Here is a 12,587-nt window from a genome sequence, read left to right as displayed (position 1 = left end):
TGCAAAAATCGCTTGTTAGCGATCAGGTCTGAATTAGGCCCACAGTGAGATGTGATCACATCTCACTTATGCGAATGCCTCTGCCTGACTGACTGGCTGCGAGGCAGGGGGTCATCCACAAATCAGCAATGCGATTGCAATTGAAATGCGATTGCATCACTGCCGGCCATTTGCATGCTGGGCGGCCTTGCCCTGTGCTGGGCGGACCTCAGCATGTCAGCACTGCCAGTTGCAGTTTTGCTAAAACAGCAAACCTGCAACTGAAGCAGAATGAGGGCCTGACATGCGGGGCGGACTAGCCCTGTGCTGGGCGTCCCCCCGCATGTCAGTGTAAGTGATCGTAGCTGTGCTAGATTTAGCACAGCTACGATCAGGACCCTATGTCCTGCTGCCAGTCCGCCTGCCTCCTCCAGCATTAACAAACCCCACTCCCTAGCCGCGGCGCAGGTGGAACAAAAGCTGCTGCGGCCACCGGCATAGATATGTATGAAAGCGATGCAGCGGAAGTCTTTCATAACCCCCCCTGTGCCGCATACTCTCTGAGCCCCGGAGCCTCCTCTGCGCGTGATGTTGCAGAAGTGCCTCCCCACCACAGCCGCGCCCAGATTTCCAGAGGCCCTGTCTCCGCAACACAGCACCTGGGCTGCCGGCCTGGAAGCCCTGAGATGGCTAATGAGTCGGATAGAGTAGGTGATATCGCGGAGGGTAATGTCTGGACGCTGAATCAATGTAAAAGACAGTGCTGTGCAGTGCAGTGGGTGTGCAGTGTCACTGACACTGCACAGCACTCTCACCTTTTACATTGATTCAGCGAATCAGTCAGTTCTGCCAGCCAGTCACTATTGTTAGCGCCGGTGTCCCAACGCGCCACATTACAGGGAAGTAGACGCACTAAATAAACTACAGCTCCCAGCAGCCCTTAGCACCGAAGCATTCCGGCGCTAAGGGCTGCTGGGAGCTGTAGGTTATTGAGTGCATCTTCTTCACTGTAATGCGGCGCGTTGGACACCGGCGCTAACAACAAAGACTGGCTGTTTGGCTACTGTGCGAGTCTCCAGGAGAGCTACTGCCAAATGGAGAACAGCAGCTTAGCTGCTTCCAGGAGGAGAAGCATTACCCGCCCCTTCCCCACTCGCAGTACCTCCGGGCCCCATCCCATAGCCAGATTAAGGGGGGCTCGCAGTGCATACAGTACCCCGGGCCCCCCTTTGTTAGGGGGCCCCCCAGCCAGAGCACACCTACATTGCTAGCTTTCCCTCTCATGCAGCAGCAGAACCAGCCAGAATGTAAGCAGGGCAGTAGAGAATGCGAGCAGGGTAGTATGTATTGCAGGCAGAGTATCAGGTTTTATTCGCTACCGATTGCATTTTTCGACCAGAGGAGAGATAGGAGGGTGGAGAGAGCTGTAAGTGACACAGGGATCCCAGCTTCTCCTCCTCTCTGCCTGGATGTCTGGGTCCTATGTAACCTGGCATTATTCAACTATTAGTTTAAATCGAATATACCCCATTGGATTAAATTTAATATACACAATCCACACATCCTAACATGACCCAGTCCTGGAGGGATAACATGCTATCTTAAGTTATGATTGCAATCACCTGTGGTGAAACCCCTTTCTTATCAATTAAATAGTTCAACACAGGTGACATCAATCATATATTAAGAGGGAAGTCCAGTTAGAGAGCTTTTTGTCCCTCCTGGAATGGGTCATGTTGAGGGGTTTGCACAACCTAAAATACACTCCCCCACCTTCCACCGGGTGGCCTCGTTGTCTTAAGTGCCCCGGGCCTCCCCAAGGCTTAATCCGGCCCTGCCCCATCCGCGGCACCCCCACACACTCCCTCCACCACTCGCGGTGGCTCCTGACCCTCTCTCCCACCCGCGGCTCCCCCGCACCCGCCACTTCCCCAACCACAGCACCTACTAGGTGATTCATCAGGCCATGTGTGCGCTGTTCACGCCATTGCAGGGGGCACGGACCCCCACCCGCAGTACCACTGCACCCGCCCCTCCCCCACCCGCAGCACAACCCCGCACTGCCTCTCCCCCACCCGCGGCACCCCCGGACCACCTTCACAATCCGCGTCTCCCCCGCACCCGCCACTTCCCCAACCACAGCACCTACTAGGTGATTCATGAGGCCCTGCGTATGCTGTTCACGCCGTTGCAAGAGGCTACAACCCCTTAACCATTGCACGCCCTTTGTCCGTGCAATATGTAACCACTTACACAATTCTGATTGGAGGTAATACTCCTTATAATAAAAATATTGCAAGCCAGAAGGGCGTGCAAGGGTTAAGGGGGCGTAGCCCCTTACGACGGTGTGAAGAGCGCCCGTAGGGCGCAATGAATCACCTAGTGTCACTATATTAGCCCAGCATTGTGCTGTACTATAGGACATAAACCATCATACTACGTCATCAAATGATTGCATTTGGTGACACTGACTCTGATCTCACCTAGATGATAGGTAGCAATCCACTGTTAGGTATAGCAATGTAACTACAGCACCTGCTATTAAAACTGTGGTTGGCTGATTATTACATTGCATTTTCCATGCAGCCATTAGCTCACCACAATACATTATAAAACCACCGACAGACTACACATGCGACAGTTAATCACAGATTTGTTTGCATGTGTTGACACTATTAGATAAAAGCCTCTGTCTGCATTATGAAAGTGAGCTATTGGCATTGTGTATAGTATATTCCAAATGTGTAAGAATATACTTTATGTTCTAAACTAAGATATGACATAGATATTTCCTTTTCTCAGTCTTGCTACGCCTCTGGTCTTTCCCTTACCAAAACCATTACTACTTCCTTTTTGCGGTTCTGCTTTTTATAAATGTACAAAAATTAACACTATCTATCTATCTATCTATCTATCTATCTATCTATCTATCTATAACCCCCCCTGTGCCGCATACTCTCTGAGCCCCGGAGCCTCCTCTGCGCGTGATGTTGCAGAAGTGCCTCCCCACCACAGCCGCGCCCAGATTTCCAGAGGCCCTGTCTCCGCAACACAGCACCTGGGCTGCCGGCCTGGAAGCCCTGAGATGGCTAATGAGTCGGATAGAGTAGGTGATATCGCGGAGGGTAATGTCTGGACGCTGAATCAATGTAAAAGACAGTGCTGTGCAGTGCAGTGGGTGTGCAGTGTCACTGACACTGCACAGCACTCTCACCTTTTACATTGATTCAGCGAGTCATTCAGTTCTGCCAGCCAGTCACTATTGTTAGCGCCGGTGTCCCAACGCGCCACATTACAGGGAAGTAGACGCACTAAATAAACTACAGCTCCCAGCAGCCCTTAGCACCGAAGCATTCCGGCGCTAAGGGCTGCTGGGAGCTGTAGGTTATTGAGTGCATCTTCTTCACTGTAATGCGGCGCGTTGGACACCGGCGCTAACAACAAAGACTGGCTGTTTGGCTACTGTGCAAGTCTCCAGGAGAGCTACTGCCAAATGGAGAACAGCAGCTTAGCTGCTTCCAGGAGGAGAAGCATTACCCGCCCCTTCCCCACTCGCAGTACCTCCGGGCCCCATCCGCGGCACCCCCACACACTCCCTCCACCACTCGCGGTGGCTCCAGACCCTCTCTCCCACCGGCGGCTCCCCCGCACCCGCCACTTCCCCAACCACAGCACCTACTAGGTGATTCATCAGGCCATGTGTGCGCTGTTCACGCCATTGCAGGGGGCACGGACCCCCTCCCCCACCCGCAGTACCACTGCACCCGCCCCTCCCCCACCCACAGCACCCCTGCACTGCCTCTCCCCCACCCGCGGCACCCCCGGACCACCTTCACAATCCGCGTCTCCCCCGCACCCGCCACTTCCCCAACCACAGCACCTACTAGGTGATTCATGAGGCCCTGCGTATGCTGTTCACGCCGTTGCAAGAGGCTACAACCCCTTAACCATTGCACGCCCTTTGTCCGTGCAATATGTAACCACTTACACAATTCTGATTGGAGGTAATACTCCTTATAATAAAAATATTGCAAGCCAGAAGGGCGTGCAAGGGTTAAGGGGGCGTAGTCCCTTACGAGGGTGTGAAGAGCGCCTGTAGGGTGCGATGAATCACCTAGTGTCACTATATTAGCCCAGCATTGTGCTGTACTATAGGACATAAACCATCATACTACGTCATCAAATGATTGCATTTGGTGACACTGACTCTGATCTCACCTAGATGATAGGTAGCAATCCACTGTTAGGTATAGCAATGTAACTACAGCACCTGCTATTAAAACTGTGGTTGGCTGATTATTACATTGCATTTTCCATGCAGCCATTAGCTCACCACAATACATTATAAAACCACCGACAGACTACACATGCGGCAGTTAATCACAGATTTGTTTGCATGTGTTGACACTATTAGATAAAAGCCTCTGTCTGCATTATGAAAGTGAGCTATTGGCATTGTGTATAGTATATACCAAATGTGTAAGAATATACTTTATGTTCTAAACTAAGATATGACATAGATATTTCCTTTTCTCAGTCTTGCTACGCCTCTGGTCTTTCCCTTACCAAAACCATTACTACTTCCTTTTTGCGGTTCTGCTTTTTATAAATGTACAAAAATTAACACTATCTATCTATCTATCTATCTATCTATCTATCTATCTATCTATCTATCTATCTACCTATCTATCTATCTATCTATCTATCTATCTATCTATCTATCTATCTATCTATCTATCTATCTATCGCGGATTTCCCACTAGGCACGTGTGGCATGTACCTAGGGGAAGCACAGCAGGCTCATGAGGCCAGGCGATTTTTTTTTTTTTTTCTTTTGTCATTACGGCTTTTTTTTTATATTTTATTTTGCAACTGATGGGAGTGGGACAATAGTGAGCAAATTTTGGTTTGGGAGCTGGTAGTAGGGTTAGGTTGATACTGCTTTATTGGTCTTGAGGCAAAAGAAAGGGGCAGTGACATGATGGGGGGGGGGCAGCCGATAATGTGCCTAGGGGAGGCCTGAACCCTAAATCCGCCCCTGCTCTCTGTCTGTCTGTCTGTTGTGGGGAGCCCTAAACTCCTGCGACCAAAAACAGGAGATATGCTCATCAGGTGCTGAAGCCTTGCAGATGGATTTTGTCCATGTCACTGAGGTCTGTTTACAGTGGTTAAAGTGGGCCGGAACGGGGCGGAACTGCGTTTCTGTCACCTCTAACTGCAGGCAGAACCAGTTCCACCTCCGCCCGGCCACAGCATCAGGTCCGTGCTGCATTGTAAAGGTGGCAGCGGCCGCCAGCCAATACCGGTCTCGGACCGGCTGCAGCACCAATTACAAGAAGGGGCGGCTTTTTAAAATCTGGCGCGAGCCAATCACGGCTCGCGGACCACCAGCCAATGAGAAGCTGCCTCATGAGCCGTGAATGGCGCACAATCGGCACCAGACTCTCTCTCTGCATGACGCGGTATTGTGTGGCGGCTGTGTCCCGACGCAGAGCTGCAGCATCCGTTGCTAAGGAGAGAGTAGTCGCTTCAGGATTGGGGTCAGCAGCGCCGGGTGAGGCCATCCTGTCCTACACTCACCCACCCGAGTACAGCTGTGTGGGCATATCCGATGCCTATGCCTGCGGTGTACGTGGTCTGCCAGCAGTGAATGAATGTGCAGCAGTGTACACTGTCAGCTCTGTCCTCCTTTTACTCTGACCTTGTTTTTGTTTTACTCCTTAGTATTTCATAGACAGATAACGGGGCCTATTTATTACATTAGAGATAACGTCTCATAGCAGTGATTTGGCAGTGGGTATAGTGGCTATTTATCATTGCCCCTGAGCCAGGACAGCTGCTGTAGAATTGTATGATGCTACAGAGCACTTGTGGCTCCTAATAAATATGAGATCACTGTAAAATGTGGGTAAATTACTCATTTTAGTTTGAATTCATCAGGCAGAAATGGGGGTGAGAGGTGCAGGGGGTGTGATGGAGGAGTGAGAGGCGCTAGGCTGAGATGGGGGAGTGAGAGGAACAGGGGGTGAGATGGGGAGTGAGCGGTGCAGGGGGTGAGATGGGGAGGGAGTGAGAGGTGCAGGGGGTGCGATGGGGGAGTGAGAGGTGTAGGGGCTAAGTAAATGAGAGAAAGATTCAGATGATCAGACACAAAGGAGAGCATATAGGGAGTAAGGGATACCTAGGATGAAGATATGGACATGAGGAGAGTGACAGACAAAGGAAACAAGAAAGCAGAGGGGACACATAGAAGACATATGAGAGGTGAGCAAAGATTGTTCAACATATACTGCTATATTGTGCATCAAATCTAAAATTAGGAAGGGGGCACTGCTGTGGGCATTGTGTGTGTAAAGGGCAATGTGAATAAGATTGTGTTACTGTGAGGCATTATTTTGAATTGGGGGTACTATTGTGTGGCCACGCCCCTTGTGAGGCCACACCTCTTTCTGCTCACGCTAAGTGGGAGGGGTTGTGGGGAAGGTGAGTTCCCCACCTCTCGAGGACCACTTTAAGCCCTGGTCCGAAGATACAGTAAGCGTCAACAAAATCACCATTTGAGTGTATTTACTAAAGGCCACATAATCATCTGGTCATTTATAATTAAATTATTTGTGGAAATATAACCAGAGTACAAACCATATTTCCTTATACTTATACATAAAGATATCACTGGAGCGCAGCAGGGAACACTAGCAATGTTAGATATTGTTGCTCTTGATCTACAGTACATAATAGGAAACGTACCATAAAGCACAATACAGTATAACATTTGCAAATCACATTTTGTCCTCATATAATATACTGTCCATTTGATATTTGTTTATATTCCATAAAGCACCTAAAAGTAAGGAGGAATTGAGCTACCTTTATTTTCTACCTGAGCAAGGGACTGAACGGACAGAAAAAGTAATCACCAAGGATTGTGGGGAATCTGAAGAGGTGGACTGTGCAAAAGTGTGAGTGTCACATCATTGCCCAACCTTGGACCACTTTTGATCCACTTTTTAAAATGTAAATTAATAAAAATGTTTCCCTAAAATACTCTGTGGCGCTGAGAGGGGGTACATACAGATGGGTCCACGGTTTACTTGGCTAGTTTGCTGCGCCTAGGCACAACATGGTTTATTAATGTAAACCCAGGGGTTAAAGTGGGGGAGAACGAGGTGGAACTGAGTTCCACCACCTGTAATGGTAGAGGGAACTAGTTCCACCTCCTTCATTGCCCTGCACAGTAATTCCAACAGAAAAGCCCACCCCATCATCTGCGTCAATCGATGATACAGGCGGCACTAGTGTTGCTGATGAGCTGCAGCCACCTACTCCTTCCTCAGGTCCTGGTGCCTCCATGGTCCTCCTCCATGAGTTCCAGCACCTCACAAGGACCACTTTAAGCCATGAGTAAACCCTTCATCTATTGTTCTCAGCTGCAATACAATACAGAGAACAATACAGCAGGGGATTAAGTCTGACTGCCCAGTCTCACTTAATCCTATTAAAGGTCAAGATAAACATGGACCCATCTGTATCACCTGAGCCCGGTAGAAGCCCAGAAGTTCAGTGGAGGCGTAATCATACACCCCCGACCCGCTACAATACCGTGACTATGCTCCATATACCATAGGAAAGTACTCAATGTGGGGCATAGCCACGTCTCTTCTGTGGCCACTACTCCCCAGTGCTCAAGCCTACCAGAAGTCTCCGTGCCCTGAAAACATTGCTTGATTTTGGCTCATTATAGCTAATATAAAAATGTCTGTGACCATTTAGACTGTCTTTACTACATGTGGCACTAACGTGTCTGAAGATTATTTTTTATATTGGACATAATGCATCCAACAATGTGCTTTTCCACCAAAGCTGGAAAGTGCAAAATATTAAAAGAGAAGTAGACTCCAGTCTTCCTACTCTCCAGTGAGGCTTCATGCCCTATCCCAAGATGGCCACTGAGATCTCTACTGAGCATGTGCGGGGGCCATTTTGTCTCACTGTGTAGTGTTACATGGAGTGAGACTGAAGTATCCTACTTAGTTTCTATGAGAGTCTTGATTGACACCTGCACCTAAAGCTGTTCCAGCTTCCCTGCACCGCTACCCGTTTGCAGTATAAACTCACTGGCTGGTAAGCTGTATGAATTCCCACTCCACTGAAGCCACGCTCCATTAATAGTGTACATGTAACAGTGAGTATGGCTGTACCTGCTATCTATAAATAAACACCACTGGTTGTGTGTTGGTTTGGGCTGTTCATAATTTGAGTCATACATTGCTGTGTGTCTATATAACTCTGTAATATCAACACATGCATTCATAACATTTCCAACACAAAATGCACCCTGTTAAGTACAGAATGAGAGTTAATGTAACTCTCTCTGCACATGTTATATCTGCCCCCCCCCCCCCCCCTGCAGTACACATGGTTTTGCCCATCTGCTTACAAATTTGCTGCTGCGATTAGGTCTGAATTGGGCCCATAGTTATATTTGCACCCCTTGCAGTACCACATGGTTTACTTAGCTGCATATTCTGCATTCGTCAAAAGCTTCCACCTTTAACTCAGTACCTAAATGCACAGATGGCGTTGTTGAAATCATGGCTTTTAGAGCTATGTAGCCCTTGTTAAGATTACAAGTAATTCCAGGACCATCATCTCCAGGGCCAGATTAGATGCAATTTCTGATCATATGTGTGTGTGGGTCTTTCTCATTGTATATCTTACTACAATACCACATGCTGTACACTACTATGATTTACTCCTTTGTAGAACCTTGCAGGTATAGGGAGAGATGCTGCTGCACAGACAGCTCTAGTTACTCCAATGAACTACATATAATGATCCATTTTTTATCAGTTCAAGATTTCACTTTAATGAACTGTTTAATAAAAAAATCTCACTAAATGAAAATAAGCGTCGTTACTTAATTCTCTGATTAATGTTAGCGCTAACTGCAGGAACTTCCTGTGCATTCGCTGAGATGAATGGCTCTCTGCTTACTAATCCTGTCTCAATGACAAGAATGATAAGCCACCTAATGAAATGAATGGAATAATTGTAATTGTTTTTGGTTATAAATCAGAAAACAATCTGTAAACAGAAACTTACCTTGTTCAAAACTCGGCTTGTTGCTGATAACTCTAGCAGGGTTATCTTGAAAGAACTTTACTGTTCTTAAAAATCCTAGTTAAGCTTTATTTTGTGGTTTGTAGAAGGAAGTGACTGATGTGACATTATGTCTTTATAAGGAAATATCAACCGTTTTAACCCTTCCTCTATTTCTAGCGCCACCTGATTAGTCAAAACGATGTTAACACTGCTACCCACTTCCTAGCTTGGTTGGAGGGGGCTTTTGCAACTATTTGGTAAAATGAGACATTTTGTCTCCTGCAATGTCACCATCACCCCAGAGACAGTGTATCAGGAAGTCTGTTTGAATTGAGTGTCATTTTTTTCTGCAAAATGTTGTGGATGACACATAGGGCCTGATTTAGAGTTGGACCCATAATGAACAGTAAAATGCAACTTTTTGCAAACTATTCAGAGTCGGTGACAAGTGCAAGTCATGAACTGTGGCTCACTCCCCGTCATGTACCTGTGTCAGATACAACCGGAATACACCTAGAAGTGTGACTTCACTGTGAGTACTAAAAATGCTACAAATCACAGTACACAATGCAAACATGGGGTGGACAGTGTGGCTAATAAATAAGTAGCTTGGAGCATCTGAAATATGGAGCTAACCAGACACAAATAGAATTAAAAAAAATGTTTTTATGACAACACATGAAAATCTATCTGCAAGCTTCCCCTTCCCCAACTGAATATGTAGCATTCTTTTTTTATGTAAATTGAGTGTTCGGTGCAATGTAAAGAGGCTCTTAGGACACTGTACCATCAGTTTTTTTTATTTTGGATGGATGTGTTATTCTCATTTACGAACAATTAGGTACAGTCATCATAATCATCATCATTGTGCAACTTAAATATGTACTTGTCACAACTGAGGGCCTGAGCTGACGGGAGGCAGCCTCAGTTGTAGTGGCTGAGATGTAACGGAACTTGGGAGGTTGTATCAGACCCCTAGACATGTAAGTAACATGTAGAATAACTGCCCGAAGGCGTGACCACGACAACCAGGATAAAAGTCAATGATGTTTATTATGACAAACTCCGTAACACAGCAGCAGTAAAAGGAAACATAAAAGTCAACAGAGGATAAATACAATTCCTGGGTACTACAGGGTGGCAAGGGCCACAGGCACTGGTAGTGTGAGACAGTTCTTATAATCTTCTAGTTGGAAAGTCCTTACCAGGCCTGACTGTAGCAATGGAGAGAACCCAGGATCGTACCAGCCGGTGTTCCAGGAAAGGCTGGGCTGCTGAAGATAAAACGGCTGCTGTGGATACTGGCTGGAACCAGACTGTTGTTGATACGGAGTGGATACTGGCTGGGACCAGTTAAATAATAAACGAACTTGAGAGCGATGAAATAATAATGAAGTTTGGAGTTTGAGAGCGGTGAAATAATAATACCGGTGGAGAGTGGTAAACTGCAGAAAAGGACACCGGCCCTTTAAGAGAAGCTGTACACTGCTGGAAGCTGGGCTGGAAGCAGGTGATTGTTTGAGAGCGGTGAAATAATAATACCGGTGGAGAGTGGTAAACTGCAGAAAGGACACCGGCCCTTTAAGAGAAGCTGTACACTGCTGGAAGCTGGGCTGGAAGCAGGTGATTGTTGTAGCTGGAAACAGGTGAGTCCAGAATGGATCGGAGAGTCAGGCTACACCGCAGATGGAATGCTGGTGCGGGTCTCTGTAGCAGAAGTCTGGAGACAGGAGCTGGAACCTGGAAGACAACCACAGGAGAGAGACAAACTGGAACTAGGTTAGACAACCAAAGCACTGACGCCTTCCTTGCTCAGGCACAGCTTACTTATACCTGCAGCAAGGAAGGGGTTGGCTAGGCAATTATGCAAATCAACAATACAGACAGCAGATTGGTGGAAATGATCAGATGACAAAATCCAAGATGGCTGCGCCCATGCAGACACTTGGAGGGAAGTTTGGTTTGTAATCCATGTGAGAATTGAAACAGTAATGGCGACGCCGGCCACAGGAGACGCCAGACTGACAAGCGCACATTTAACCACGCGGGCACAGCGGAGGCCGCGGCTGATGAAATCACCACTCTGACATTCTGCATGTGGAAACTCAGGAACAGCGGGATCCGGTCCTGGAACGCTGAGCCAGCCTTAGGAGGCATCTGAAGGGTAAGTAATGGCGTCCAGATACCCGGATCGTGACAGCACCCCCCCCTTTAGGAGTGGCCCCAGGACACTTCTTAGGCTTTAAAGGAAACTTTGCGTGGAAATTTCGGACCAAGGCAGGAGCATGGACGTCTGAGGCATTGGTCCAAGAGCGTTCTTCAGGACCATAGCCCTTCCAGTCAATGAGGTATTGTAACTGACCGTAACGGAAACGTGAGTCCAAAATCTTGGCCACCTCGTACTCGACTCCCCGTTGAGTCTGAACTTTGGGAGCTGGAGGAAGTGCGGAATGAAACCGATTCAGGATCAGCGGTTTCAACAAAGAAACATGAAATGTCCTGGGTATTTTCAAGAAGGATGGTAACTGTAACCTGTAGGCAACAGGATTGATGACTTGTTCAATCTTGAAGGGTCCGATGTAGCGAGGTGCAAATTTCATGCTGGGAACTCTCAACCTCAAATTCTTCGTGGACAACCACACACAATCACCCACCTTGAGAGCAGGAACCGCTCTACGCTTCCTATCGGCAAACTTCTTATACCTGAATGAGGCTTTAAGCAGGGCTGCGCGGACGTTCCTCCAGTTATTTGAAAACTGACGCAAGGTGACATCCACTGCTGGAACAGAAGTTGCGGGAAGCGGTTGGAATTCTGGGACTTTAGGGTGGAATCCATAATTGATGAAGAATGGTGTAGAAGAAGATGAGGAATGGTATTGATTGTTGTGGCTGAACTCGGCCCAAGGAAGGAGTTGAACCCAGTCATCTTGAGAGGAAGACACATATATACGAAGGAAGGCCTCCAAGTCCTGATTCACCCTCTCAGTTTGACCATTGGTCTGAGGATGGTAAGCCGTGGAAAACTTTAACTTGACTTGGAGGGCTTGACACAAACTTCGCCAAAATTTGGCTACAAATTGTACTCCACGATCCGAGATGATCTCTTCAGGAAGACCGTGAAGTCGGAAGATCTCTTGTATAAACACTTGAGTCAACTTGGAAGCTGACGGAAGACCGGTGAGAGGAATGAAATGTGCCATCTTGGTGAACCGGTCAACTACCACCCAGATGGTATTAAACTTGTTGCAGATAGGTAGATCGGAAACAAAGTCCATCGACAAATGGGTCCATGGTCGACGGGGAACAGATAATGGAACCAGTTGCCCCGCAGGCGACTGGCGGGAGACTTTGTGTTGGGCACACTTTGGGCAGGAGGCAATAAATTCCATAACGTCCTTCTTCAGAGTTGGCCACCAGTAGGACCTAGAAATAAATTCAAGGGTTTTCTGAATGCCTGTATGTCCAGCAAAACGGGAAGCATGGGCCCAATGCATGAGCTTCTTCCT

At 47.6% G+C, this 12,587-nt stretch overlaps 1 protein-coding gene across 1 annotated transcript in view; it reads right to left on the bottom strand.

Annotated features, from left to right (window-relative positions):
* LCP1 (lymphocyte cytosolic protein 1) overlaps window positions 1-9,171 on the bottom strand; it is a 168,170-nt gene extending 158,999 nt beyond the window's left edge. Inside the window, exon 1 of the mRNA XM_063952813.1 lies at window positions 9,082-9,171. The gene's annotated coding sequence lies outside the window, so the exon portion shown is untranslated. The remainder of the gene's footprint in view (window positions 1-9,081) is intronic.
* Window positions 9,172-12,587: the final 3,416 nt, after the last annotated feature.

This window comes from Pseudophryne corroboree, chromosome 2 (assembly GCF_028390025.1).
Source record: "Pseudophryne corroboree isolate aPseCor3 chromosome 2, aPseCor3.hap2, whole genome shotgun sequence".
NCBI classification, from domain to species: Eukaryota; Metazoa; Chordata; class Amphibia; order Anura; family Myobatrachidae; genus Pseudophryne; species Pseudophryne corroboree.
Note: the sequence above shows the minus strand (reverse complement) of the source record. Positions and strands in the feature narration are given on the sequence as shown.